This window comes from Zalophus californianus, chromosome 11, assembly GCF_009762305.2.
Source record: "Zalophus californianus isolate mZalCal1 chromosome 11, mZalCal1.pri.v2, whole genome shotgun sequence".
Taxonomy (NCBI): domain Eukaryota; kingdom Metazoa; phylum Chordata; class Mammalia; order Carnivora; family Otariidae; genus Zalophus; species Zalophus californianus.
The window spans coordinates 111071049-111097535 of NC_045605.1; the positions used below are offsets into that span (position 1 = coordinate 111071049).

General features: G+C 62.8%; 1 protein-coding gene across 6 annotated transcripts in view; it reads left to right on the forward strand.

Moving 5' to 3' along the window:
* Nucleotides 1-334: 334 nt before the first annotated feature.
* Nucleotides 335-26487, forward strand: part of OSBPL5 (oxysterol binding protein like 5) — a 53526-nt gene continuing 27373 nt past the window's right edge. For all 6 annotated transcript variants that reach the window (XM_027579872.2, XM_027579873.2, XM_027579874.2 and 3 more), the window contains exon 1: nucleotides 335-457. The gene's annotated coding sequence lies outside the window, so the exon portion shown is untranslated. The remainder of the gene's footprint in view (nucleotides 458-26487) is intronic.

The following is a 26487-nucleotide window of genomic DNA, read 5'->3' on the forward strand; positions in this document are numbered from 1 at the left end:
ACCCCACCTCGGCTCAGCACCATCAACCCGGCCCAGCGGCCTGAGCTGCGGCAGCGGCAGCGGCACACCAGACCCGGCCAGGGAGAAGGGGGGCAGTGGAAGCCTGGGGTCCCTGCGGCACACCAGACCCGGCCACGGAGAAGGGGGGCAGTGGAAGCCTGGGGTCCCTGTGAGGCGCTCCAGCGCCACGGATCCCGCCCGGGGTTTTCTGGCCGCCGAGCCCTCCCCCCCCCTCCCCCCTGCGGCCCCCTCCCTCCTCCTCCCTGCTCCTCCCTTGCTCCTTCCTCCAGCGCCCTCCCTCCTCCCCGCCCCCTCCCCTCCCCGATCCCTCCTCCCTCTGCCGCCGCTCCCTCCCAGGGCTCCGCGGTTGGATCAGTCCTCTGGCATTTCCTGCAGCCGGGCCGCGCCGCCAGCTGAGCTCCGCGCGCCCGGCCCGCCGGCACCGAGTCGCGGCACGGTAGGGGCAGGGGCGCGGCGGCCGGGGAGGGCCGGGGTCGGCCGGGGAGGCGGCCGGGAGGGCGCGGGGAGGGGCCCGGCGGGGCCGCGGCCGAGAGGGCCCGGAGCGTCCGGCGGGCCGCCGGCGGCCGGCTGCGGGGGTCGGGGAGCCCCGAGCCGCGGCTCGCGGGGGCCCGGGGACTTGGGCTCAGCCCGGCGCGCCCCGACAGCGGCCTGGCGGGGAGCCCCCGGGGGGCGCGGGGCGGGTCGCAGGCTCGGGCGGCCGGGCCGGGGCGCGGGTGGGGCCCGACGTGTGGAGCGGCGCGTGCCGACCGCTTCCCGCTTGTCGGGACCTCGAGGAGCGGGGCCTCGGGGGTGGGGGGCCTGGCCGTGCGCGCCCCCAGCCCGACCAACCCTGGGTCGGGTCTGCATCCCGCGTCTGGCATCGATCGCCGCTGTAGGCTCCTAACGCCGGCGGCGGTGTCTGGGCCCACAGAGTGGGAGGCTGCCTGGGCTGAGGGCGGACCCCTGCCTCACCCACCACCCACAGCCACCATCTCTAGGCCACTGACACCCTAAAGATAGGGTCGTAGCAAGTGTTGGGGGGCGGCAGACGTGAGTCTACCGGAGGGTCCCCTGCCCCTGAGGATCCCCGGGAGGGTGGGAGGTGTGGGGGGCGTTGTGAACAGCCCCCGGGGGGTCACTCACCAGCATGGGCTCCCCAGGCACTGCCCCTCCCCCTTGTGGGCTGCCTGCCCTCAGGAGCCAGCTGGACTTGGGATTTGGAGTGTCTGGGGCTGTGGACAGGTCCTCGGGTGAGGTAGGCTTCTCTGCTCCACACATCCTTGAGCGGAGCCAGGCCAGGCCTTGCTGGAGCAGCTGGTTGGATTTCTGCTCTTTTGCCATCTTGGGATTTTACGAACTTGCTACTCTGTCTACACGAGAATTTAGATACATGTTTGCCCTTCTGCCTGAACCCCTTCAAAATGCCTTTGACAGGTGGGCCGCTGGGATTGTCCCCAGGTGCAGCCCCCAGGCCAGGGACAGGCTCAGGGTGTCACAGCTAGGGACGTGGGCACAGCCTCTGGGTTAGATGTGTGTGTCCTTGGATCTGCGTGTGCGGTGTGGATCCAGGTCCCAGAGCGCAAAAACCCTGCCCGCAGCAAGAGCAGGCTGAGTGGTCTTTCGGCTGTGTTTTTACTCCCGGTCCTTGGTTTTGCGGGGCCCTGAGGCTCCTCGAACTTGACAGGCTTTGCAAGCAGCAGGCAGTCCAGGGGCATCTGAGGGCCCCCCTTCAGGCTTCAAGCTCCCGAGCTGCAGATCCTATTGTCTGCGGCACGTGTGCGGGGCAGGGGCCGCGGGGTGCCAGGGAGGAGGCATCCAGTGTGTCTGTCTGCTGTGTCTTACCAGGCTGTATTTAGAAAAGTGACAAAGCAGATGGGCCAGGCAAGGGCCCTCTGACCTGCCTCGTCATGGGGAGTGGGGGGGGGGGCTGTGCAGAGGCCTGGGCAGGGCGTCCTGGAAGCCAACCGAAAGCTCCTCCTTCCTGGGCCCTGGGGTTCGGGGTCTGCGACGAATCTGTTGTCTTCAAAGCTCTGCTTCTGGTTCTTGACAGAACGCCGAATGCAGCCCTTCCCCCTTAGCATGGTATTTACTATGCTGAGAATGTCCGGGATCCATGTCTGTCCTGAAAGCTCTCTTCCCGGAAGCTTCCTGAGCCGGGAGAGTAACCTGACAGGCTACGCTCGCTCTCTGAGGGCAGAAACCCTCCGTGAGGAGCCGCTGGTTTAAAGACTCCTGTGTGTCTCTGGCAGCTGTGTTTTGGGGGCTTGTGCTTTCTGCCAGTTCTGTGGTTGAGCCAGTGTGAGTGTGCATGCACGCACACACGCGGTGTGCAGGTGGAGGGGATCTCACTTAAGGGGACAGAGGCACGCCCCGCCCCCTTTTCCATTTGTTGTCCCAGCGACAGGTGTGCAGCCGCAGCTGAGAAACCGTGCAGACCCAGCTCTCAGTTGCAGGAGTGAGGTCTGAACCCCAGGATGGGGGCTGCAGAGGGCCGAACACAGGGTTGCGCAGTGTGCGACAGGAGGACCCAGACATCCTGACATGAAGGGAACTGTCAGACGTGGTTCCCCCGTGGGGCCCCTGGGTCGGGTGCCTGGGAGTGGCAGGGTTGGGGTTGTGCAGAAGGGCAGTGCCACTGTGACCTCCCAGTGGTGGCCAGGTGTGCTGCCCAGGAAGGTCCTCGAGCTGCTCACAGCCGCCCCGAAGGAACAGGGTACTGTTCTGGGGGCCGGATTTGCCCCGTGACCTACCAAGCCTACAGGTCTAGGAAACAGAACTTACCACCAAGGGATGAGCCCTCTGAGGCTTTGCACTGGCCTGGGCTGGGCTGGTGACCCTCACGGGGCTGGCCGCTCGTCTGGGGAGATGTCTAAGCAGATAGTGGATCTTCTGCAGGGCAGGGTAGTGATGGTTGTTGAATACAAAGAACTTGGACTTCGGAGCGGGTGCTTCCGAGCCTGGGCCCCGGGAGCGTGTGCGGCCGGGTGTGAATTTGGCTTCTGCTGGCTTGGCGTCTCTGCCAAGGGGAGTGGGCACCAGCCGTGTGGTCAGGACCTGCCCATCGGGGAAGCAGGGCTCGGGCAGGGCCAGGGGCAGAACAATGGGTCCGGCCTAGAGTTCTTTGCCTAGCAAGGTAGCTGGGGAATAAGCCGCCCAGAGCAAGGAATGTTGCAGGCCCAAGGTGTGGGGCAGCCCGCAAGAGCTTTAGGGATCCACAGGGAGGGAGTCCCCACAACCAGGATCACAGATCCGGGAGATGCGGGAGCAGGGGGTGCACGATGACCCCTGGGAAGGGCCTCGGAGCTGTCCGGCCTGGCCCTGGGGAGGCCCAGGGCCACCGAAGGACTAGCAGCATTGTCTAGGCCATCAGGCCAGGGAGAGACAATCCCCACCACTCAGGACAGGAGCTGGTTGGGTGGCGCTAGGGGCTCTAGGACCCCCAGGGGACCTTTGTTGTGACTCTCCAAGCCAGTCGTTCGCTAGCCTCTCTTCTGTCCTGGGCTCTCCTCCAGCAGCTCAGACCACACCAGCCACCCAGCAGGCTCCAGTCTTGCCCTTCCGGTCCTCCAGCCAACAGCCAGCATGATCTAAAGTATAGACTGCATCACATGGCCTACCTGCGTAGAGTCCTCTGTGATGCTCACTGATCTCCGAATAATTCCAGACTCCTTTCTGGGCCCCACGAGGCCCTGGGCAGCCGGGCCCCTGCCTGCCTGTTAGCTCCCCCCCACCCCCGTGCTCCTGTGCATGGCCATCTAGCCCCAGGCCCAGCCTCTGTTACTCTGGGGCCTTTGCATTCCCTGTTCCCTCTGCCCTGGGTGCTAATGCCAGCCCTCAGCTCGGGTGTCACGAGCCCCTCTGTCCCTGACAAGGTGCCCATTCCAAGGTAGCTGTGCTTTGTTTTCCTAGCAACACTGCTCCGTGTCCAGATTACCTCCATGCTGTTTGTTTCATTGAATGACTAGATGTGGAGAAGGCAGCTGGCCCAGAGCCAGGCCCACGACGGGCGCTGTTAGTACGTGTGGTCATCGTGCCCTGTTGCCTGACTGTGTGCTCAGGCCCTGGGACGTAGTAGGTGCCCTGTGCTCACATGAAGCCATAGGGTCGTCCTTGTCCAGGGAGCCAGCGTCTTGAGCATGATGCTCGTTCTGCACCCCCAGTCCGGTCCCTGGCTTCCCTAGATGGCTCACCTTCGAAAGGCCCAGCTTGCTGCCCTGCCCAGGGCGCCTGTCCTTCCTGAATTATAAATAGAGTGCATGCAGTGGCTTACCTGGGTGGGATGCCTGCTAGTGAGGTGGACGTCCCCTCTGATCCTGATGGGAACGAAGGACTCAGGGGGAAGATGAGGCCCCTACAACTGAACAGAGTCCATCCCATGACGGGGAGTTTTTTATGAGGCGTAACTGAGACCGGCAGGAGGGATCTGGGAATACCCCGTCCCACAGGTTACTTCCCTGTCTAAGGCCACGGGAGTCTGGAAACCAGGCACAGGCCACACTCTGCTGTGGAGACAGGCAGGTCCCCAGGGAGGCGGAGGGAGGAGAGGGAGCGGGGCCCCCACGGGCCAGCAGGCGGGCAGGGTGGCACCGTTGTCCCTTGGATACAGCCACACTGGGACCCGTGGCTTGCACACAGGGAAGGGCGTCCAGGCCCAGGGGAGGGAGCTCCTGTGGTGGTGTCGTCCTGCTGCCTCCTGGGGTGAACGGGCACTGGGAGGTCGCTTAAAGGGCCAGCTGGTGCTGAGAAGGCTGGGGGGAGGGACGCCCATGGGATTTTCCTGCCTGCCTATCGGGTCGAATCCGGCAGAGGGCCTGTGGCTGCACATCAGGTTCCCTAGGCCACAGCGGCCTGAGGGGACCAGTGAGCAGCAGAACAGCTAAATGGGAAGGCCGATCTGCCCTATGGGACGGCCCCCACCCCACTTGTCAGGAAGGCCCCCAAATCCAGAGCCCTGGGCCGGGGGGCTGGACGGCCACACTCAGACCTGAAGTCCGCACGCTGTGGGACGAGAACCATCACCAGGGACCTGCGCTGCCCGCAGAGCCCAGGAAGAGCCCTCCTGCCGTTACTTACGGTGTGAGCGGAATGTGGGTTTCTGTGCCTCTGCTGTTTCAGGAGACCGCTCCTTCGCCGGGGAGTGGGGGTGGGTTTCCGGCTCTTCTCGTTTGTACCCTGGAGGTGGGGAGGTCTTCGGGATGCCCAGGGGTCTGGGGCCCTTGCCAGCATGGCCCTCCCCATGGGCCTTGGGGTTGTGGGCTCCTCACCCCAACCCTGGGAGTCGGGATGGGTGCTGCCCTACACCTCCCGCTTGGACCCTAAAGACCAGAGTGGCTGTTTGCGTTTGGAGCACTCTGTTTCCACCTCTCTGCAATGGCCCCTTGAACAAAGCCCTCTCGGGGGGCCTCTGGCTTAGCAGCGTAATCCTGTACTGGGGAAACCCTGGGGAGGGGACAGAGGGGAGCCCTGGAGCCCTGTCCCCCCCCCCCCCCGGCCCCACCGAGCTGCTGCGCCGGGCTGAGCAGGGCAGTCACATGGCTCAGCGGCCTGGATTTGGAGCCGCAGAGATGTATGGACCTGGGGCATCAGGGTGGGGGTGAAGCTGGGCCGGGGGCTGAGGGGTCGATGGTGTCAGGGCAGGGCCCACGGTGGATTTGGAGGCCTGGCCAAGGAAGTTTTGGCTCAGGGATTCTTAGCCCCAGGTGCTGGGGGCGGCAGTCTCTTCGTTGACCCAAGGCCAACTGCACAGTAGGACCGTGGGGTGCTGGGGAGGGGAGAGGAAGCTGGGACTTTGCATGGAAGCCAAAAGCTGAGCCATAGGTGTGGTGAGGTGGAAGGGGGAGGGGCCTGTCACCTGCATCTCTCTGCCTTAGCATATGCTGTTCCCTTGCTCAGAAAGCTCTTCCGACCCTAGGACAGACCAGATGGTTGGGGAAGCTCAGGCCCGGCCTAGCACCTTCTCTTTGGAGCCTGTGGTCTTCGGGGTAACCTTGCAGGAGTCCACCTCACCCCCTCTGTCCTTTCCCTTCTTATTGTGTCGGGCCTCCTGCTCCTGGTCTGACCCCCTCCCATCAGAGCCCCCCTTCCCTGGCTCCCGCTTCCCACTCACTGGGGAAAATGTCATTTGCTTTTTTCCTGGCTGGTCGGTGAACTGCTGCTTCTGTTTGCTTGGTTTGGGTGTTTTGTTTTACGTAGATAGCTGGAGCTCGTTAAGCCGGATACCCCGGTCTGTAAACACGGCCTCTGCAGAAGGTGCTCCAGACCTCCCAGGGGGGCTCTGTGGATGCCCAGCGCCTACTGGTTAGGATGTGGGCTCCTCGGTCCGCACTGGCCGGGAGTCCCTGCCCCCCTCTGACACATCTCTGGCCAGAGGGGCCCTGGGCAAGCCCCTGGAGCTCCAGGCCTTGGTTTTCTCATCTGTGAAACGGGCGTCTCAGTGGTGAGAACCGTGTGGGAAGTGCAGGGCCGGCCCACAGTGAGCACAGGACCCAGCCCACCCTCCTCTGGGTTGAGGTGCTGCCAAGCCGCTGGGCTTTGGAACAGGGAGGGACCGACTCCTTATCATCAATTAAAACTTTGATTAATGGCTAATGCTTGTGAAATGTTTAAACACAGGAACCACACAAAAGAATACAACCAACCCCCACTCGACCAAGGTTGTACTGTCTGGTTCTGCTGCTTCGGGTGTAAGGCCTGGAAGGTTGAGCAGAGCACGGGCCCTGCTCCCCTGAGGCTTTCCCAGCTGACTCGCCCAGCGGTGTTTTTATGTTTTGACTATATATGGATGCCTCCGCAAACAAACGCAGGCTCCTCTGGCTGCTGTCCCCTTCATATAGCCTCTCATTCCTCGTCATTCTGGAGTTGCAGAGAATTTGCAGAAACACATATACGCAGCCTTTTGCAACTTCTTTTGAGCGGCACAGTCATAAGCCATGAGTCCCTGCTCATCTTCCTTGCTTTGTGTAAGGAAGGCACGGTTGACTTCCATTCTCCCGTCCAGCGACGTTCAGCTTGTTTCCATTTTATTCCATTTTATCCCAGGAGCGTGTTTTGTGTTCGGGTCTCATTGAGCACATGGGCGGGAGCTGCTCTGGGCCGTTGGCCTGAAGTGGGGTCTCGGGGTCTGTGGGTGCACACCTGAGCAGCCCAGCTGGATGTGGCCAAGTGGCCACTGGTGATGCTGTTGGGGGAGGGGGGAAGGGTCGGGCTCCCCCCCCACCCAGCAGCTGAGGCAAAGGACACATAGCAAGTGTGGAGCTTACGTCACAAAGCTTTGTGCATCGGGGGTCTTCCCAGGGCCCAGGCCCAGGGTGGGTGAGCAGGGGCTGCGTCTCTTAGTAGGGCGAGGGTCCTGGGCTCAAGGCGTACTTTCTTAGCAAGTCTGCTCACTCTCCTGGCGCTGGGGTCCTACCCCCTGCACCTGTCCCCGAGGAAAGACCAGGGGCTCTCCCATCCCATTGGAGGGAGATACCATTCCCCCGCCTGCCCTCGGCACGGGGCTGCAGGCTGAAGGGCTCTTCCCAAGGGGCACACGCGACAAAGACGTTTGCCAGGGTCCCCCAAGGGGTCTCTCGGTGACCAGCACGCCCTATTAATTAGAAACAGCAGATACATGTAACATGATGACTCTAGCTGATGACATATTGTAGACTTAAAATATGATAGGAGAGTAGAACTTAAACCTCACCTCCACAAAAAAGATGAATACGCAAAGTGACAGATGTATTAACTGGATGGGGGGAGTCCTTTTAGAACACGTGTGGATGTGGAGTCATCATGATGTGTGCTTTAAGTATTACAATTTTATTTGCTGATTATACCTCGATAAAGCTGGGAGCAAAAGTAGCCTGACCCAGAGCCAACCAGGGTCCGGAGAGCTGAGGTCCAGCTGAGTTCCGCTCTGAGCCGGTCAGAGCACTGAGGCCCCCAGGTGGAAACACACGTGGCCACCAGCCGAAGGTGCGTGATGAGGGGCACGTGAGGGCCACACCCCAGACCACGGTGTTCCCCTCCCTCCACAGTGGCCCTTTTGAAACCAAACGTGGCCTTTCCTCCAGGCTGGGGGTGGACGATGCACCAGTGGGCCATGAATGCCCATGTTCGCTGACCTCTCTCTAGGGCAGCTGTGTATGGAGTCCTCGGGGGCCCGCCAGGGTCGGCCCTCCTGCCCTGCTCTCTAGAACTCTGGTGGGGGCGAGGGGGGGTCTTCCAGGTCCCCTGCCCCTCCCTTATCATGCCACATGGGCGGCTGCTGTGTGGCATCCTTGGCCCGGCGGTGTGGGGGGAGGTGGACACCTCCCCCCACACTCAGAGGAGGAGGGGGTGCTCAGCTGCAGTGCCCACAGTACCTGCGTGGGGCCAACCACGTGAGCTTCCTAAGTGGGGCCTCTACTCCGCAGAGCCCTGCCCAGAGCCCCAATGGCAGCAAAAAAGGGGGAAAGACGTTGTCCAGGCAAAGCGGACGTGTGTCCATCACTCTTGGTGTGCCGGCTGGGCGGGGGGGGGGGGGTCCCTCTGGTGCGTCCCCCACGCGGGACCACCGCGGGGCCCCCGTCAGCCTGTCCTCCCCCTGCCTGCCAGAGGGCCGCCTGGGCCGGCGGGCGGCTTTTACACCACGATGGAACGCATGGCAGGAGAAAGACACGCAGGCAAATGACTGTCCTCCCAACCCGATCCTTATTTTGAACTGTGTCTGCTTCTCAGTTTATTTTTAAATCTCAAAAGCACAAGGAACGCGCTGTTTATCTCCGGTGCGCCTGCTCGCCCCAGCGTGGCCATCCATCACGTCCCAGCCTCGGGCCGCCCTGGGCTGCCCGCCGGAGCCCGAGTAACCCCGCAGAGAGTGCGGCCCTCGGGGACCCACTCCTGCGGGGCGGAGGGGGCTTGCCCCACTGAGCAGCAGACCTTTGAACACATTTAGTGGAAATCTTTCCAGAATGAGTTAACACCCACAGGATGCCTGGCAGCCTTAAGGTGTGGGAAGTCATTTAACCCTTTCCTGGCAACAATTCATTTTACAAGTGATGAACATTTTTTGAAGGGTTTGAGATGAACTCTCTTTTAACCCTTTGAACACACTGATGCAGCAAGCCCTACCAGCATCCCTGTTTGATAGACGGGCACACCCGCACTCGAAGAGGCAAGAAAACCTGCCCGAGACCACCCAGCGATGGTGCTCGAGGCGGCTGGGAACCATCAGGCCACTTGCCCACCCCACCCCCCCGACAGTGCGGGTGGGACTGACCGTCCCTCTACTAAATGGCCCCAGACTCCTTTTATTATGCTTCTTGTTGGAGGGTTGTTGGTTATTTTATTTTCTTCTTTAAAAAGCCTGTTTCTGCTTCTAGCCTGCTCTTGTTGAGGCAACGAGATAAATAAGATTGTCGGAAACGTGTGCAGACCACGAGAGCGAGGGGCTGCTGCAAGATGGCCTGAGATCTGTCTGCGAGTCGCGAGCGAGACCGCGAGCGGAGATACTGACTTAGTTGCTGAGAGGCTTTGTTCTTGGCGTGCTCCTCATTCTCGCCCAAGGGTCTAGCGGGGACCCTCACGGTTGTTAGCAGCAGCTGACGGGTGTCCGGTGCTCACTCGGATGCAGCCCTTCGGTGTGGTGCACAGGTGTCTGCTCTGTTCAAGCTCGGGAGAGGCCCAGGGGCTGCCGTTTTCCGGTGTGAAACCAGGGCTCAGGCAGTCCGTCCCCCACCCGGCCAGCCAGTGAGCGCCAGAGCCCCGGCTTGTCCAGAAGCTTCTCGGTCTGATGCCGGCGGCTTCGCATAAAATGTGGGCCAGGGAGGGGACTGCGGAACAGAGGTGTGGAGGGCCAGCGTTTCCAAGCAGGCAGGACTCAGGCTCGGACCCTACAGGTGCAGTGTGCATGGTGGGTCTGCTTGGTCGGGGAGGGCAGGCGGGGCTCCGCCTGGGACTGGCACCCCAGCGGCCCCAGGTTCTGACCCAGGTGATGGGTACGGTGCTTGTCCGGGCAGCTCGTGGAGCCGAACGTCTGTGTGGTTTTCCGTATTTACATTATATTTTATGGCTGAGACCCCGGGAATCGAGGCTGGGCCAGCTCCGGTGGAGGGAGCATGGGCCCCCGGCCAGGCCGGGACCCCACACTCTGAGCGGCTCCTGGCATTTTCAGGACAGCTTCCGGGGGGCTTTCTGTGGCTTAATTTGTCCACAGCCGCCTCTACTGTTACTTTAAAGCGTGGCTCTGTGAATCCACTCGCTTCTTTTTACATAAGCAAATTTGTCTCTAGAAAGAACCTTTCAGTTGTTGCTGCAGCTAGGAAATCCTGTCACCTGTAATACAGAGCAGGGACAGAACGAAGCCAGCAGCTGGTGGTCCCACTGCAGCAGCCCGGCCTCCCTGACAGAGGTCGGCAGGACGAAGACCAGACTCTCCTCCTTGCCGTGGTCAGGAGGCTGGAAAGAGAATGTGAAGAGAGGGGCGCCGTCCCCAAGGCCAGCGAGGGGCAGTGCAGCCACTGTCTCCAGCTCCGTCGGCTGTCCGCGCACACTTTGGGGTGCGCAGGTGATGAGCGCATTTGGAGTCTGGCTCCAGGGGCAGCGGGAGCCCTTGGTGGCCCATTCCAGCGGCTTCCAGGAGCTGGCTGAGTGGGACGGACGGGCTGCCGCTCGGACGGCGGGAGGTGACCCCAGCCTTGGGGCCGTGGCGTTGCTGCATTGCCTGGAGACCCCTCCCCAGGTGACAGGCTGGCATCTATGGAGTCAGGGGCCCGTTTTCTGCTGGGTTTATGCTGGGATGGTGCCTCAGCTGCACGGGGCTGGGAGGGGTGTGTGAGGCGGCTCGTGGTGGCAGGGTGGGGGGGCGGCGGGGCAGGGCAAGGGGCTGATTTGGATGTGCCCCAGACGGGGAGCGGGGAAGGGGGTTGTGTTTGAGCAGAGCCGCCTGCTCTGTGGAGTGGTCCCTCTCCTCCAGTCTGGATAGTGTCCAGCGACAGAGGGGCCTCAGCCTCATCCTTGGGGCAGAGGAAGGAAGCACCCACTCAGCTTCCGTTCAGGCCGTCCCTGCTCACAGCTTTGACCTTGAACTGAGGGCCTGTGTGCCACCAGGGGCTACTGTAACAAAGGACCACACACCGGGGTGGGGGGCGGTGGCTAAAACCACAGAAACGTAGTCTCTCCCAGTTCTGGAACCAGGAGTCCAAAATCCAGGTGTGGGCAGGGCCCTCTCCTTCTGGAGGCTCCAAGAGAGGACCCTTCCTGCCTCATCCAGCTTCTGGGGCTGTAGGCGTCCCTGGGCTGGTGGCCACATGGCCCCAGCCTCTCCCCCTGTCTTCACGGGGCCCCTCCTGTGTCTCTCTGTGTCCTGTTCTCATGCAACAGCATAGTCATTGGATCGGGCCCAGCCTCCTCCTGTGGGGCCTCATCTTCACTTGGTCCCATCTGCCAAGACCCTGTTTCCAAAGTTTGGCCACATGCACTGGTCCCAGGGCTAGGATGTGGGCATATCTTTGGGGGGGGACGACACTATTCAACCCAGGAGAGAGTGACCACAGTGGGCAGCAACCAGGAGCTCGCTGCAACGCAGAGATGGGAGAGCTGGGCTGGGCTGACCGGGGTGGTGGAGAGGAGACAGATGGTTCCGGAAACACGGAGGTGACACAGGTATGGTCACACCATCTTCCCAGCGATCTTGGGTGTGGGCCTGGGGGCTGCCTTGTTTTACACATGAGAGGCAAGGAGCCAAGCAGGTGCCCAGAGCTGAGCTGGGAATGAACACAGGGTGTGACCACTGGGGGGATGTCCCCACAACAAGGGAGGAGTTGTGCCCTGCTTCCCCTGCACCAGCGTGGCCAGTGGGTTTCCACAGCACCCACCCCCACTGGGCACAGACCACTGGCCCTGGCACCCAGGGTGCGGGAGACTGCAGTCTTTGGCCTCCTGGCCCCTGACCTGCCCCTGAGACGTGAGCCCCTCCCAGCTCACAGCTCCTCACGTCCTGCTGCAGCAGCCAGCAGGGCCTGGGCGCGTTGGGCATGCCCACATCTGGGCGGCATCACAGTTCTGCCCCCAAGGCTCCAAGGCCGGGAGGGGGGAACCCGAGGGCAGAGCAGCTGTGACCAGGGCGCTGGGGACCAGAGCACATCCTTCAAAGGATGCCACCTCCAAACGGAAAAGGACAAAACAGTGCTGTCTCCCCTGGGACTCTGGGCCCTGAGAACAACTCCTTGGTGCCCCTCTGCCGGGCGGGGGGGGCTGTTTCGGGCACACACACATGCACATGCACACACTCTCGTAGTCCCGAAGCCCCTTGCTGCTCAGATCCGGGGCGCTGACACCGGGGCAGCCGGGCTAGTGGGAGGCATGGCGGCTGGTCGTGTCACTCCTGATTAGCTGAGGGTGTGTGGCCATGTGCAGACATGCTGTGTGTGCCTGCATGTGGGTGTGTGTGTTTGGGGGAGGGGCGGGTGCACTCAGGGTGGACAAGGGAGCGTGAGGACCCCACACTCCTGTGCGCCAGCACCTGGCCCCCAGAGCGCACAGATAGTGTCCAAGGACCAGGCTGGCCGGCTCCCCAGGCTGCCGGGCGCCTGGCCGGGGCAGTGGCTGCCCGTGGACACGTCAGGTCAGGGACGGGTGGTGATGATCAGACAGGGAGGAAGGGAGAGGAGGCAGCCCTCGCCTGGGGGGAGCTCCGACGTGTGCTGGGCAGGGGTGCTCGGTGGCATTGATGACCTGCGGGGACGGGGGGGGGCTGTTGGGAATCACACCTGCCCTGGGCAGCCAGGCGACCGAATGTTAGGGCCGGGGCCTTGGAAAGGGGCTAAGCTGAAGGCCTGGGGGTCCTGCCGGTGGCTCTGCAGCAGGGCCCTGGCTGGGCTGGGTTCCCAGCCACTGGGGCGTCCACGTTCTCGGGGGGCTGCAGGCCACAGGGCGCAGGCCACGGGGACGCTCAGCGGTGGCCACTTCCTCCCCCTCCCCATCGTGGCTCCGCTGGTTCTGGCTCTTCAGCACCTCCCCTGTCTCGGGGAGGGTAGGGGGCCCTTCACCCAGCTGGCTGTCACCTTTTCGGCAGAGGTGCCTGGCTCCTTTTTAGTCTTTGAAACTCTGAGCCTTCCTGGGGGGGAAGGGACTCAGATGTGCTCATTTCTTCTCTTGCTTTAAGCCTTTTAAGAAATTCTCCCTTTACGCCTTCAAGAGAAAGCTTTTAGCGTCTCCTCTTTCGCTGTAGAGCATGGAAAATGTCAGATACACACAGAAGCAGAGGGGACGGCGGAACGGGGGCCCCCTCGGCTCCCCACTGTCGCTGACGCCATCCCCAAAGGCGGCTGCATCTCATCCACCTGAATGTGGTTTAAAATAGCCCTCTGTGCTCATCCGCCCACCCCCACGTTGCCCTTCTTGTGCCACCTGCCTTTATCCCCGCCGGCAGGGAGCGAGGCGTCCGAGGAGCGCGGCCCGTGTCGCAGGAGGGGTGGGAGGGCGCGGGCCCCCCAAGGCTCCCCTCCAGGTTTGCGCCCCGTTCCCAGGACAGGGCCCCGAGGCCATCCACACCCAACGCTGCGGAGCACAAGGCAGCGGGGAAGGTTCTGGAGGTCGCACCCCAGAGACCCCTCATGAGCTTGAGGAGCTCCCGGTGGCGTAGAGCCCACCCTCCCAGAAGACGCCGTTTCCTCCCTCCCAGAGTGGTGGGCTTGTGGGGCCAGGGCCCCCAGCCTTTGCCCACTCTGGTGCCCCGCCCGGCGTACCCCCAGTCTGTTCTTGGCCACTCAGGCGAAAGAGAGGCCAGTGGTTCAGCCCAGTGTGGGTACTAAACACCTAATGTATACACATCCCGGTGGGTTGGACCCCCCCCCCAGGAAGCAGTGATTCGCGCCCGCTACGTGCCCAGTGCTGGCTGGGCACTGGGCACCCAACAGGCAGGACCTGGCCCCGGGCCCTCCCGCATCCTCGGGCCCCCTGCCAGGCCTTCCCTCCCGCATCCCCCACGCCCCCCATGTCCCCCGCAGGATACAGCGCCTCCACTTCTCCTGACTTATTTTCGGCCTGGTGATGGCTCCGCTGGGGGCGTTTTCCTACTGTAAAGCCACACGCGCTCATTGTGGGGCCCGCACAGATGGGGGAGGCCCCTTGTCACACACACTGGTTTACACACAGACGGATGGCGACAGTCCTTGTCATCGGGGGCCCCCCGGTGCTGTGCGCAGCCTGCTCCTCACACTTGGCGCCCCTCGGAGCCCCCCATTACAGATGCCGATCCTGCTGCTCTCCTGTGGCCACATTTAGTGTCCTTGGCACGACGCTCCTTCACTTGCTAGCACCCAGCTGTGCGGGGCGTTTTCCCTCTGGAAATAACACCGCAGAGCACGTCCCTCACGCAGATCGAGGGCATGGGATTTTATTCCCGATGCTAAATCTTTGGAAGTCGGATCACTGGCTTAAAGGATCCGAGCGCATGATGGTTTGCCTCATGTTTACAAACAGCCCTTCCTCTCTCCCTCTGTCCGTCCATCATCCGCCGTCCACAGCGCCTACCTCTGAGCTGGGCCAGCGCTCAATGCACTGGGCTGACCTGCAGAGTACAAGGGGGGGGTCCCCAAAGCAGAGTGCTTCCCACCGACCAGCAGACCGCGATCTGTCACTGGGGTCCGGCCTCGGTCTGTGACGAGCCTCCCCACCCCCCACCCCTGGGCAGCTCAGGGTCAAGGGCAGCCCCTCACCAGGCCCTCTGGGGACACACAGTATAAGACATGTCCAGCCTGAGGGCTGCAGCTGAGCACCCCTGCTCCAGCCTCTGCCAGGCTCCGCTCGGCCCTCATTCTCCCCCCCCACCACCCCGTCCAGCCCCCGGCCCCGGGCAGGTGCCCAAGGCTCCGCAGCCAGGACGACACCCACCCCCGGTGCCCTCGGGGCTGGGCGAGGCATGCAGCTGGTCACTCGTGTGTGTTGGTGGGAAAGCCGCCTCTGCCAGGATCCGCAGTCTCTTCCCACTTTGGAGCTGGGAGGAAGACTCAAGCTCATCAAGTCCAGGTGCCTGCATTTGCCTTGGGGAAAACTGAAGCCTGGGGGGTCCCGTGAGTGGGCAGATTCCCCAGGAGCCGTGCTGGGGCCCAAACCCTTGCTGGTCTCGCCCAGCCTCGCCCAGCCACGCTCGCCATCCCCCCCCCACCCCCGAGGAGGTGCAATGTGTGTATTCATCATGGGAGACAAGGCAGGGGGGCACCTCTGTCCTCCGCTGAGCCACGTCTGAAATCCCAGCCCCTGTGCAAAGGAGCATGGGAGACGGGAGTAAACAGAGGTGCTGCCCCCCCACGGTGAGGGGGGCTCCACGTGGCCTGATGCTTTGCGGTCTGTGCTTCTCTGTGCCAGATGCTATTTCCCAAGCCCTGCAGGTGCCCCCACGCTCACCCCACCTCCCCAAAAGAAACCTGCCCACTCCCAGGAAGCCCGGCACATGGCCGGTGCCCACCGGCAGCTGAGCAGTCCTGCCAGAGACGCGTGGCCAAAAGTACGGTGGAAACCCAGTGTGGAATCAGACAGTCAGGGCCAGCACTGACACCCTGTCTCCGGGGTCCAACCTCCTGGCCTCCTCCCAGGCTGGACGCTCTCTTTGCATCTTCTCTCACCCCTACTCTCAAGGGCCCCCCAGGTCCACTTCTAAGGCTCCCTTTCCGCCCTCCCACAGAGAGCACCCTGGCTCCCCACCCTCCACGAGCTCCAGGTGACGGCCCAGAGAGAGGTGACAGTCGGCCCTCTGGGCTCCTGAGGCCGAGGTGCTGGGGCTGGTGTGGCCCGGGCCAGGCAGCGGGCAGGCCTCTCTCCAGGAGGCCCGGTTCACAGATGCGGCTGCACCCAGGGACCGTGTTTGGAGTGTATTTTCTAGCTGATTCCTGGATAGCTCCCAGCCCACCCAGTCCCCTGAGTGCACTGGTGTTTGGCACAACCTTCCTTGTGACAAAGTAAAAGCATGTGATGAACCAGCACCCATTCCAGAAGGTCCTGGGCCCCCTCCCTTCCCCAGCCTTGGAAGTTCTCACCAGTAAGATGTGCAATTGCTCTCAATGGCACTCAGTTCTTGCTGGTTTGGGCAGGGTCTAAGGGCTCGAGTCTGGGATACCACCTCCAGAAGTTGGCTTCCACCTGGCACCGACCCCCGGGATGCACAGGCCCCGATGAACATGGCCGTTCCCAGCTGCGGGGTCCCGAGCTGGTCCTGGACGGACAGAGATGGCCAGGCTCGGCACCCAGGGAGCCATGCTGGCTCACCGGAAGGTCCCAGCGGGGGGGTGGGGGTGTGTGTGTGTGACAGAGAGCTGAATGGGGAGGTGGGCCGCCATCAGGGCTGGAGGAGGGCGTGGGTGGCGCACCACTGTCCCAGGGACCCACACAGATGGCGTGACCGAAGGCATGGATGAGTGAAGCTCCCTGGCTTTGGGGGCCTGGTGCAGGAGCAGGCCAGCATGAATGGCCAACACCTTCCAGGGCTTGCTGGGGCTCCTGGTAGAGGGGTGGGGGCGGGAGGTTCTGGGGCTTCATGCAGGGGATGGTTGGAGCCCTGAGGAGGTTAGTCAAGGGGGCAAGGGGGTAAAAGTTGGCTCTGTTAAGGGTGATCGGGGGCAGTGAGGGGAACTGGTGGGTCATTGGCCTAACCCAGGTGAGCGCGAGGGGCCTGCACAGGTGGAAATGGGGTGAGGGCCAGGTGGGGTTCCTGCAAGCAAAGGGGAGCAGCGCATACCTGCCCGTGGTGGTTGCATCATGGCAAGCCCCCTTCACCCCCATCCCGAAGGTCTCCATTGGGCTGGGTGACCCTGAAACCCTGCAGGGAATTGAATGGTGACCTCCAAAAAAGATAGGTCATAGTCCTAACCCCAGGACCCATGAATGTGACCTTACTTGGAATTTGGAACTTACAGATGAACCAAAGTGAAGGGTCTTGGTATGAGGTCATCCTGGATTATCTGATGCACCCTAAATCTAGTGACTTTTAAGAGTTGGAAGAGGGAGTCTAAGACAGACACATAGGAGAGGGGCCACGTGATCTTCAGAGGCTGGAGGGACGCAGGCACAGCCTGGGGACATGTGGGGCCCCAAGTGCTGGAAGAGGCAGGAAGGACCCTCCCCTAGAGCCTCCAGCAAACGCAGGGTCCTGCCCACACCTGCAGTTCGGACTTGCAGGCTCCAGAACTAGGAGGGAATGAACTACTGCAGCCAAGCCGCCCAGCGTGTGGTCGTCTGCACGGCGGCCCCAGGACACTCGTGCACCCCCTCTTGGCAGACACTTGTTAGTTCTCTAACAAAAGCCTTGAGACCCCGTGGAGCCGCCTCCCCCACCAGCCACCTGTACTGTCAGCGGCGGACACGGGGCCTGGGACTTGGGGCTTGCTGCGTGGCTTCTCACCTGGAGGAGGAGGAGAGGGCCCAGGCCCTGTGGTGGAGCCCACCGGGCCTAGTGCCTCACTTGCGCTGACCATCGTTGGCTCTGGGGGGATGTCCAACATTCTGCCCTGGTTAGAGAGGAGAGCCTGGAGGGGTGGCCATGTGCTCTCCCCATGGGGGGCCCTCCCACACACCGGATGACCCAGGAGTCTGACCCCAAGTGGACGGGGGAACAACTGGGAAGCTCCCCCTCCCCGAGCACCACCCCCAGGGGCTGGGACACGCTGTCCCTTGACACCGAGCTGAGGCTCTTCTGGACTGATGCAGGTTCCCAGGGCTGGGTTCCCTGGGGCGTCCCCGAAGGCAGGCGTAGATGGGGGGACCGACCTGGCAGGCAGGTGTCCGTAAAGACCATCCTGACCCAAAAGGACATGTCATGACCTGGGCCAGCCTCCTATCACTCTTGGTGTCATTTTTAGCTGTCACCTGCTGCTCACGAGGTGACTGTTGGTGCTTCATGCCTTGGAACTTGTCATCTCCTGGTGTGAGCAGTGTGTCCAGGAACAGACCGAAATGTAGGGCTCAGAACGTTGGGGAGAAACCTTGCCTTCTTATCTCCCCTGGGGGTGGTTTCTTAGCCCTGACAGCTGGAGGGGGGCGCCCAGCCTCAGGGACCCGTCTCTCTAGAGGGTCTCTGGACCCTTCTCCGTGTCTCAGTGACTCCACCGGACAGCTCACAGGCGGCAGGATTTGGGGCTGGCTGGCCGCCGCTTCAGCATCTGTAAAATGGGGCTCAGCATGCCCACCGCGCTCCCAGAGACAGGGTGGTGGGTCCTGGGTCAGCGCCACACGGCTTGGGGTTAGCCAGGGTCCCACAGGGATGATGCTCAGTTGTGAAATTCAGCTTTTTAAAGGAGACACGGCGCCCCTCACCAAAAGCTGCTGGTGCCATGTTCCTGCACACCGCCCCCCAACCCCGTGACGGCCCCGCAGAGTGGTGGGGTTTCGTACTGTATTGCTTTCGTGGTTGAGTACGCGTCCCTGTGTGGACGGACCGCTGTGCGCTTCCCCATCCATCAGCCCGCGGGGAGCTGGGCTGCGACCACACTTTGGTTGTCTCGAACATGTGTGTTCACGTTGCCGTGGGGACCTATGTTTTCATTTCTCTCTTGGCCTCTTTGGGGACCCTCGGCATGCCCCCCCCGCCCAGGTTTCACGGGTCGGGCCGTGACACTTTCTCAGTGGGAAGCTGGGCGCCCTCATGTGGGCTTTGCTCAGGGCTGGGGATGGTAGGCTCCTGGGTCCAAGGAGTGAGGGGGGCTGGTGGCCGGGCCTCGGGGCCTGCGTGCTTGGCTGCCACATCCTGGAGATGTCAAGTCACGTTTCGGGACCGCCCCCTACCGTGGCAGGTCAGGAAGAGGGTGCTTGGCTCTGTGCCGGCCTGGTCCTGCCGGACTCGCAGGCCCACTTTCTGTGCCAGACAAGTGACTTCTGACGGAACCGGTTTCCCTGCACGCCACCGGGGAGGGGCAGGGGCAGCCGGGACTGTGGGCTGTCCACAGCCTGCCTCGGGGTCACCGGCAGCTGCTGCAGTTGGTTACCCCAGAAGGGCCCAGAAAGTAGGGCTCCCCTTCACGCCCCAGCAGCTGCCTGCCCAGCTTGGGGGCCTGGGACCACGCGAGACCCCATCGACTTCACCCAGGAGAGGTGCGGACAGCCGCTCCCCCGATGAGTGCAAACCCACCGGGCCCGGCTGCACCGGGGTGGGAGTGTGCAGCACATAGTAGGTGCACAGGGCTGTGGGAGGCCGCCACAGTTGGACCCACTGCATACAGAACTTGGAAGTGGGGGTGCAAAGGACAGCCGTTCCCCCAGCAGTGTTGTGGGCTCTCCTCCAGGGCCGGCAAGGCTGGGGGTACAGCAAGGAGTCCGCAGGCGGTGGCCCAGAGCACGTTCACTGTCCCTGGAGCTCCTGTTCGGTTCAGTCCCAGCAGATGTGGGGTGGTGCCAGGGGCCCAGCATCACCTGCCTCAGGCGAGCTGGGAGTGGGGGGCCTCCCCTAACCGGCCACGTGCCCTGGGCCAGTCAGCCCCTTCTTGGGGCCTCAGTTACTTCATCTGTGGAGTGGAGAGAGGACAGGAAAAGGGAGCATTTGGGGTCTTTCTGCTTTCAGGACGTGGATCCTCCCAGCCCCTGGACAGAGTGGGAGGCAGAAGGGGGGATCGTGCCTGCCACCCACCTGCTGACTCATTCAGCATCCGGTGCCGGTGAGGACACAGTGCAGGGGTGGCGTGTGCACGTTGGTGGAGCGTCTGCCTTGTGAGAACTGGGACCGATCGGTAAGGAGGGAGTTTCCAGTTTATACAGAGGAAGGCGGGGGTGCTGCTCCTCTAAATGAGCAGGTGGGGCACACAGGACCAGTGTTAAGGCTGGGAGAGCCTGAGTGCCACTTGCAGGAGCAGAGGGGACAGCTCGGGGCCACTGTTCTGCTCCGTCCAAGGCAGGGAGGTGCTCACGCCCAGATCGGGGGCCTCGTTCCCTGCAGAGGCGAGATTGGGGGGTTGGTTAGGAAAGGAGGCTTCACCCTGACCTGGGGACCCATCTGGCCATGGCTGTGTGGAGTTCGAAGCCGGTTGGCATTGAGGAGGAAGCCATAGAATTGTACCCAAACGGGGGGCCGTCGGGCGTATGTCTTCTCTATGATGTATTTTTAAAGAGTTAGTTCTTGGCATAAGTTCAGTTATGTTGACCCGGACTTCTGATCACGCTTCTGTCGACCTCTGCCCTCTGGACGCAGGAGGCAGCTGCAGCCGGAGAGTGGGGAACAGGGCAGGGGTCTGCAGAAATCCCACAGTGTTCCAAGGACATCCCACCTGGACCGTGCCCGAGGCCGGTTCTGGAACATGACTGCAGTGTAATTACCGCGCGGCGTCCACGAGCCCGGATATCCCCGGGCCGCCAGCAAACCGAGGGTCCCCGCATGCACGTCTGCCCAGCCACCCGGTCACTCCAGCTGTGTCTGGAGCCCACCCCTCAGCCTCACGGCACCAGAGTGGTGGCTTCACCGTGGACGGCTCCCTGTGCAGGGAGACTCTGCCGGTTCCTGCGGGCCCTGGCGCCGAACCTTCCCGGGACCCCCGTGCTCCTGAAACGCCAGGCTTCCTTCTTTAGGGCCTGGCGTTACCCACAGTAGTGGTTCACGTGTTTTAGCAAGCAATGTACCCGACTGCCGCCGCCTCCCCACCTGCTGCACTTCTGTTCTCACGGTGGGGCCCCCGGCAGTGATGGGGGCAAGAAGAGCAGCATGATGTCCAGCTGTATTGGTCAGGGCTCTCCTGGTGTGTGTCTGTGTGTCTGTGTGTCTGTGTGTAGGCTGCTGCAAGCCCAGAGGATGGCGAGCCGGGAGCCCCCAGCGGCCCCCCAGTCGCTGGCTTGATGCCGTGGGAGGACATGGCCCATCCCCGGGGTGCAGGCTGCCCCCCTTTCTGACTGGAGAGGGCCCCGAGACCAGGCTGGGCTGGTGGACGTGGTACAGTCACGAAGCTCCGGTTACATCCCAGACCCGGCCTCAGGCACAGCCCAGGTGGGATTTATGTTGTGGGAAGACCCCTTATGCCCAGCAGCACAGGACCAGAGGCTGTGAAAAGGGGGTCCCTCAAGGTCGGGGTGCGTCCCCCCGAGCGTGTCAGGGCACCGAGCAGCTTGGAGCCAGGCAGGCTGGCATTTAATAAGATGACCCACGACAGCCCGTGAAAGGCCACCTTTCCCTGGAGAGAGGGCGCAGAGCCACCCGGGCATCCCTGTGGGCCTCCCCATCCTGAGATGCACAGAGTAGAGCCTGGCCATCTGACCAGGGAGGGCCCGCTGGGACCACCCCCTCCCTCCTCCTGAGGGCTCAGCCTGCTGATGGAGTCCAGCATGGGGGGCTGTGGAGGGGGCCTGGGCTGGCTTCCCCTCTGCACGGCGAGGTCCTTGACAGGGCTGCCACAAGGTGGGTCCCTGCCTGTGTCCTCCCCCGACTGCTCAGCCGAGGGCTGCTGCCCCCTCCCAGGGCCCCAGCAGGGTTTGGTCCTGGCCTCAGTTCCGCCCCCGCCGCCGCCCCTGCCCCATGTCCTTGCCCTTCTGTTTGCTGGCTCCTCCAGGGAAGGGCCCACACGCTTACCTACCTGCTGACCCCAGAGTCACCGACAGGAGCCGGGGCAGAGGGTCCCGTGGGGGTGGCGTGGGGTTGGGCAGTGGGAGAGACCGAGGTGGAGGGGTCTGGAGGAGAGTGTAGGCTTGCCCGAGCCCCCGGGCTCCCCTGGGGTCAGCAGTGGCCCACCTCCCTCGGCCATGGGCGCCCTGCCGTCTGCAGCCCCGGGGTCCCAGCCTCGGGGACAGTGAGGCGCACGTGAGCTCCAGCTCACAGCAGCCCATGGCCCACTTTGTCCAGCTTTCTTGTCGGAGCTGCCCGCCCACACTCGAGGCTCCAGCCCTGCAATGAGGGAAGATGAGCAGTCTTGGCAACAGACGGCGGTGTGCCCCACTTTGGCCACGTGCCCCCCTGTGGCAGCCGCCTAACTGCTTGTCTGTCCATCCCGCTACCAGGGCAGCAGCGGCCTGTGGGGATGGCAGAGGCCCCCCAGGTGTGCCGAGGACTTCTAGACAGAAGCCAGGCCTCCCCCCTGGGCAGGGGCGGTGAGAGCATCTCTCCTTGAAGGGGGCGTGAGGTCACTCTGGGGCCCAAGCCCACCTCCGTGCTTCAGATGTGGACGCTGAGAGTGGGCCAGGGACCCCCGCAGGCCCAGATCTCCTAGCTGGGCTCCTGATGCCCCCTCCCCACCACGCCCCTGCCCCAGAGAGCACCCCCCCCCACCAAGCCACAGTCTGTATCTGAAAATCAGTCCCCTTTCCATCAGGACAGTGAGCAGGATCGGGGAGGGACATGGTGGGGTCAGGCCTGCAGGGGACCACGTGGAGTCCTGCCAGGGGACCGGGGCCCCCTAGAACTGGGTGGGAACAGTATGCTCCAGGGAGTGCAAGTGGGCGGTGCCCGGGCCGGCTGACCAGGGCACTCAGCACGCAGTTGGCCAGGTGTCGGTCAGGAGGCCAGGTGGGCGGGTGCCAGGGCCCGGCCCTAACCCCCAGCCACATGACCGGCTGAGTCAGCCTGGGAACACCCAGGCCAGCAAGCCACTTCCTGCCCCCTCCCCAGGGCTCAGCCACATTCCACGGCCATATCTGGGAAGTGTCGGGGGGGGGGCGGCTTCTGCCCCCCACCCCCCCAGCCTGGCCCCTTCCCCTCCTTTCTGGCCCTGGGCTCAGCCCTCCGAAGTACAGAAGGGACTCAGGGCTTGAAGGAACAGCACCAGAGAGGGCCCAGGAATGGTTCACGCCACAGGGCCTTAGAGTAGCCCTTTTCCCTCTGGGGACCTTGGTTTCTGCATCTTTAAAACAGGATGGTGAGGTTTGCACCGCCCCCCCCTCCACCTCTCGGGTGCCATAAGCATCACATCCGGTGGGATAACACGTATGAAGGGGCCCAGGGGCGCTTTGAGGGTCATCAGCACCACAGAGGGACTGGAGACACCCCAGCTCCAAAGCCCCTTAGGGCCCGAACACCAGTCCAGAGGCGGGATGGGCGTCGGGTGACCCCGGGGGACCAGCTCCCACACCCCAAAATGCAGTCCCGTGGGGGCTGCTCACGTTGCCCAGTTTGAGCCCAGGTGGTCGGCGCTGCCCGGGGACAGGGCCTCAGCACGCTTCTGGAACCTCCTGCTGGTATGTGCTCTCAGGAAGGGCCGTCGGTGCTGTGCTGGACCATGCCGTGGCCTCCGTGGGGGGGCTCTGGAGCCCCGCGTGGCTTCCCATCAGCAGGGTCCTCATGGTCACAAGGCTTGGGACCTGCTGACCTCTCCATCGGCTGGGAGGTTGGAGAACCAAATGGGTGGCCTGATGCTGCTTCATCCCTGAGCTTCTCTGTGATTTCGGGGCGTTTTCCCCACAGCCTTTTACAGGCCACTGGGCTCAGACAAAAGTGCATGGCCAGACCACAGGTACCTGCTGCTTCTGCTCCCCCCAGTGATCGAGAGGAACCCTCCCTTTACAGATAGGTGCTCGGAGATACACGCGGCTAGCGGAGGTTCACAGCCGTCGGAGACGGGGCTTCTCCCCAGCTCCGTGCCCTCCCCACACCCCTGTGGCTTGGTGGGAGGAGTGGGATCAGAAGCGTCCCCCCACTTCTGGGCCTGTGGGGGGGGGAGTGAGTCCATTCTGTTGGCTTCTGCCGGATTCCTGCTCAGTCTCAGCCCTTCCCACTGAGAGCCGAGGCTTGGCGAGTTTTGGCCCAGATAACCGGGCTGTGCGTCCTGCCTGTGGAGCCCTGATAAGGCACCAGTGACCTTTCTTTATAAGGATCCCATTATTCTGGCCCGAAGGTGGGTGTCTGGGCGGTGGTGGAGGGGTCGGTGCTCAGAGGCAGGAAACTGCCTAGGAGGCAGCTTGCGGTGGGGGGCAGGGCACTGTGCCGGCTCCCGGGGGGTGGGGGCTAGGGTGGGCTCCGTGCCCGCTCCCCGGACCTGCTGTCGGCCAGTCGGCCTCAGCTCAGCATCAGAGAGCCTGTCACCTGGCAGGTACCCAAACAAGTGTTCGAACTCAGGGACGCAGGGCTGGCCTGGGCCTCCTCTGGGCCAGCCCCGCGTGGGACCCATGGCCCGTGGATGCTGGGGGGCTCTGGTGTCCCAGGTGGGAGACCAGAGAGAGCGCCCCTGAGCCCTTGGGCAGCTGGAGCCCAGGCCCGGGGAGCCTCCCAGCGGGCGGGGGGGGGGGCAGCTGCCCACCGTGGGTGCAGCCCCAGCTGGGGGTTGGCTCCACGGCCCGGGTTGTTGGGGGGGGGCGTCTCTTTCCTCATGGCTCCTTTCTTCAGCTCTCTCTCCCTCCCCTTGGGCTCCGGGGATGGGGTGGCTGCCCTCCTGTGGGCCTGTGGGCCTTTAGCTTTCATCGTGAGGAGCCACCACCTGCCCAGCATCGGGTTGATGGTCCCGGCAGCCTGGCAGCCTCCTGGTGCCAGGCCCCCACCTCCACCCTGCCTCCTGCTAGTGCCCAGAGCACAGGGCTTGGTCCTCGGCTGCACCAGGCTCTCTAGCGCTCACAACCGCACCTGGCTTGGCGGGCAGGCAGGAACAGGGCTACTTCTCCAGGGCTACGTTGGAAATCCGCCCCAAAGGGACCCTGGCCACCACTCTGAGGACCCGCCCCGACCTGCAGAAAAGGAGGAACGAGCCCCAGGGGTGTTTGTCGTGTGGCTTTCATCCACCCCAGGGAACCTCTGGGGTCCCCAAGCCCTGAGCCATTCTGTGAGCCCCTGCTCGGGGTGTGCATGGGGTAGACAGTGAGCAGGACAGACGGACGCCACCCCCTCCTAGAGTGTGTGTCCTATGGGGAAAGAGAGTTAGTGAGAAAGGAACACCAGGGAGAAGGTTCTGGAACTCCCAGTGCTATGTGGAGAATTTGCCTGTGTGAGATGTAAGGGGGGGCCAACCCTCTGGGAAGTGACATTTAAGCTGAGTGTGGGAAGGACCCCACCAGGCGGAGATGTGGGCGAGGGCATTCCAGGGAGGACGTTCCAGAGCAGAGGCCCTCGGGCACCGGCTCTGCGTTTTCCAGGGACAGAAAGGGGCCCGTGTGGCCGGGAGAGTGAGTGGGAGGAGGGGCAGGGTCGTGGAGGGGCTGGAGGAGCAAGGGGGGGGGATTGAGTCTGGACCGGGTTCAGCCACTGGGGACATGGGACCTGGATTTACTTTTACTGTGGACGAAACGGCATCCACTCCCCAGCACCTCGCCCCGGCCTGGACCACGGTGGAGAGAAAGCACCCAGTGTCCACCGCAGCCGGGGTGAGCAGTGGGAAGACCGAGGGAGGTATGAACTCAGCAGAGCTGTGTAGACCCTGGAGCACTACTGAGTAAGAGTGCTGCCCTCCCTGTCTGAGCGGGTCAGAGGGGGCTCACGGGGGCCCAAGCACTGGTGTGGGGCGTCAGGACAGAGGAATGTGCGCTGGTGCACACCTGCACTGCATTCGGATCAGAGGATGTCCGCGCCAGCAGTTGAGGCATTTGAATGTCACCTCTGATGGGTCTGATTGTTGGGCTAATAGGGAGCAAGTGGGAGGGAAGGAGGGGTAGCAGGCTGCTCAGCTGACTGGCTGGAAAGATCCATGGAGGAGGGAGGGAGGGAGGGAGGGATGAGACGTTGGGTGGACAGATGGTGGATGGATGGATAGGTAGGCAAAGGGCAGATGGGGGATGGATGGTGGATGGATGGTGGATGGATGGATGGATGGTGGATGGATGGATGGTGGATGGATGGTGGATGGATGGATGGTGGATGGATGGATGGTGGATGGATGGATGGTGGATGGATGGTGGATGGATGGTGGATGGATGGTGGATGGGTGGTGGATGATGGATGGATGGATGGTGGATGGATGGATGGATGGTGGATGGATGGATGGTGGATGGATGGTGGATGGATGGATGGTGGATGGTGGATGGATGGTGGATGGATGGATGGTGGATGGATGGTGGATGGATGGATGGTGGATGGATGGTGGATGGATGGATGGTGGATGGATGGTGGATGGATGGATGGTGGATGGATGGATGGTGGATGGATGGATGGTGGATGGATGGTGGATGGATGGATGGTGGATGGATGGTGGATGGATGGATGGTGGATGGATGGATGGATGGTGGATGGATGGTGGATGGATGGATGGTGGATGGATGGTGGATGGATGGGTGGTGGATGGATGGTGGATGGATGGATGGTGGATGGATGGTGGATGGATGGATGGTGGATGGATGGTGGATGGATGGATGGTGGATGGATGGTGGATGGATGGATGGTGGATGGATGGTGGATGGATGGATGGTGGATGGATGGTGGATGGATGGATGGTGGATGGATGGGTGGTGGATGGATGGTGGATGGATGGTGGATGGATGGATGGTGGATGGATGGATGGTGGATGGATGGTGGATGGATGGATGGATGGATGGTGGATGGATGGATGGATGGATGGATGGTGGATGGATGGTGGATGGATGGATGGTGGATGGATGGCGGATGGATGGATGGATGGTGGATGGATGGATGGTGGATGGATGGCGGAT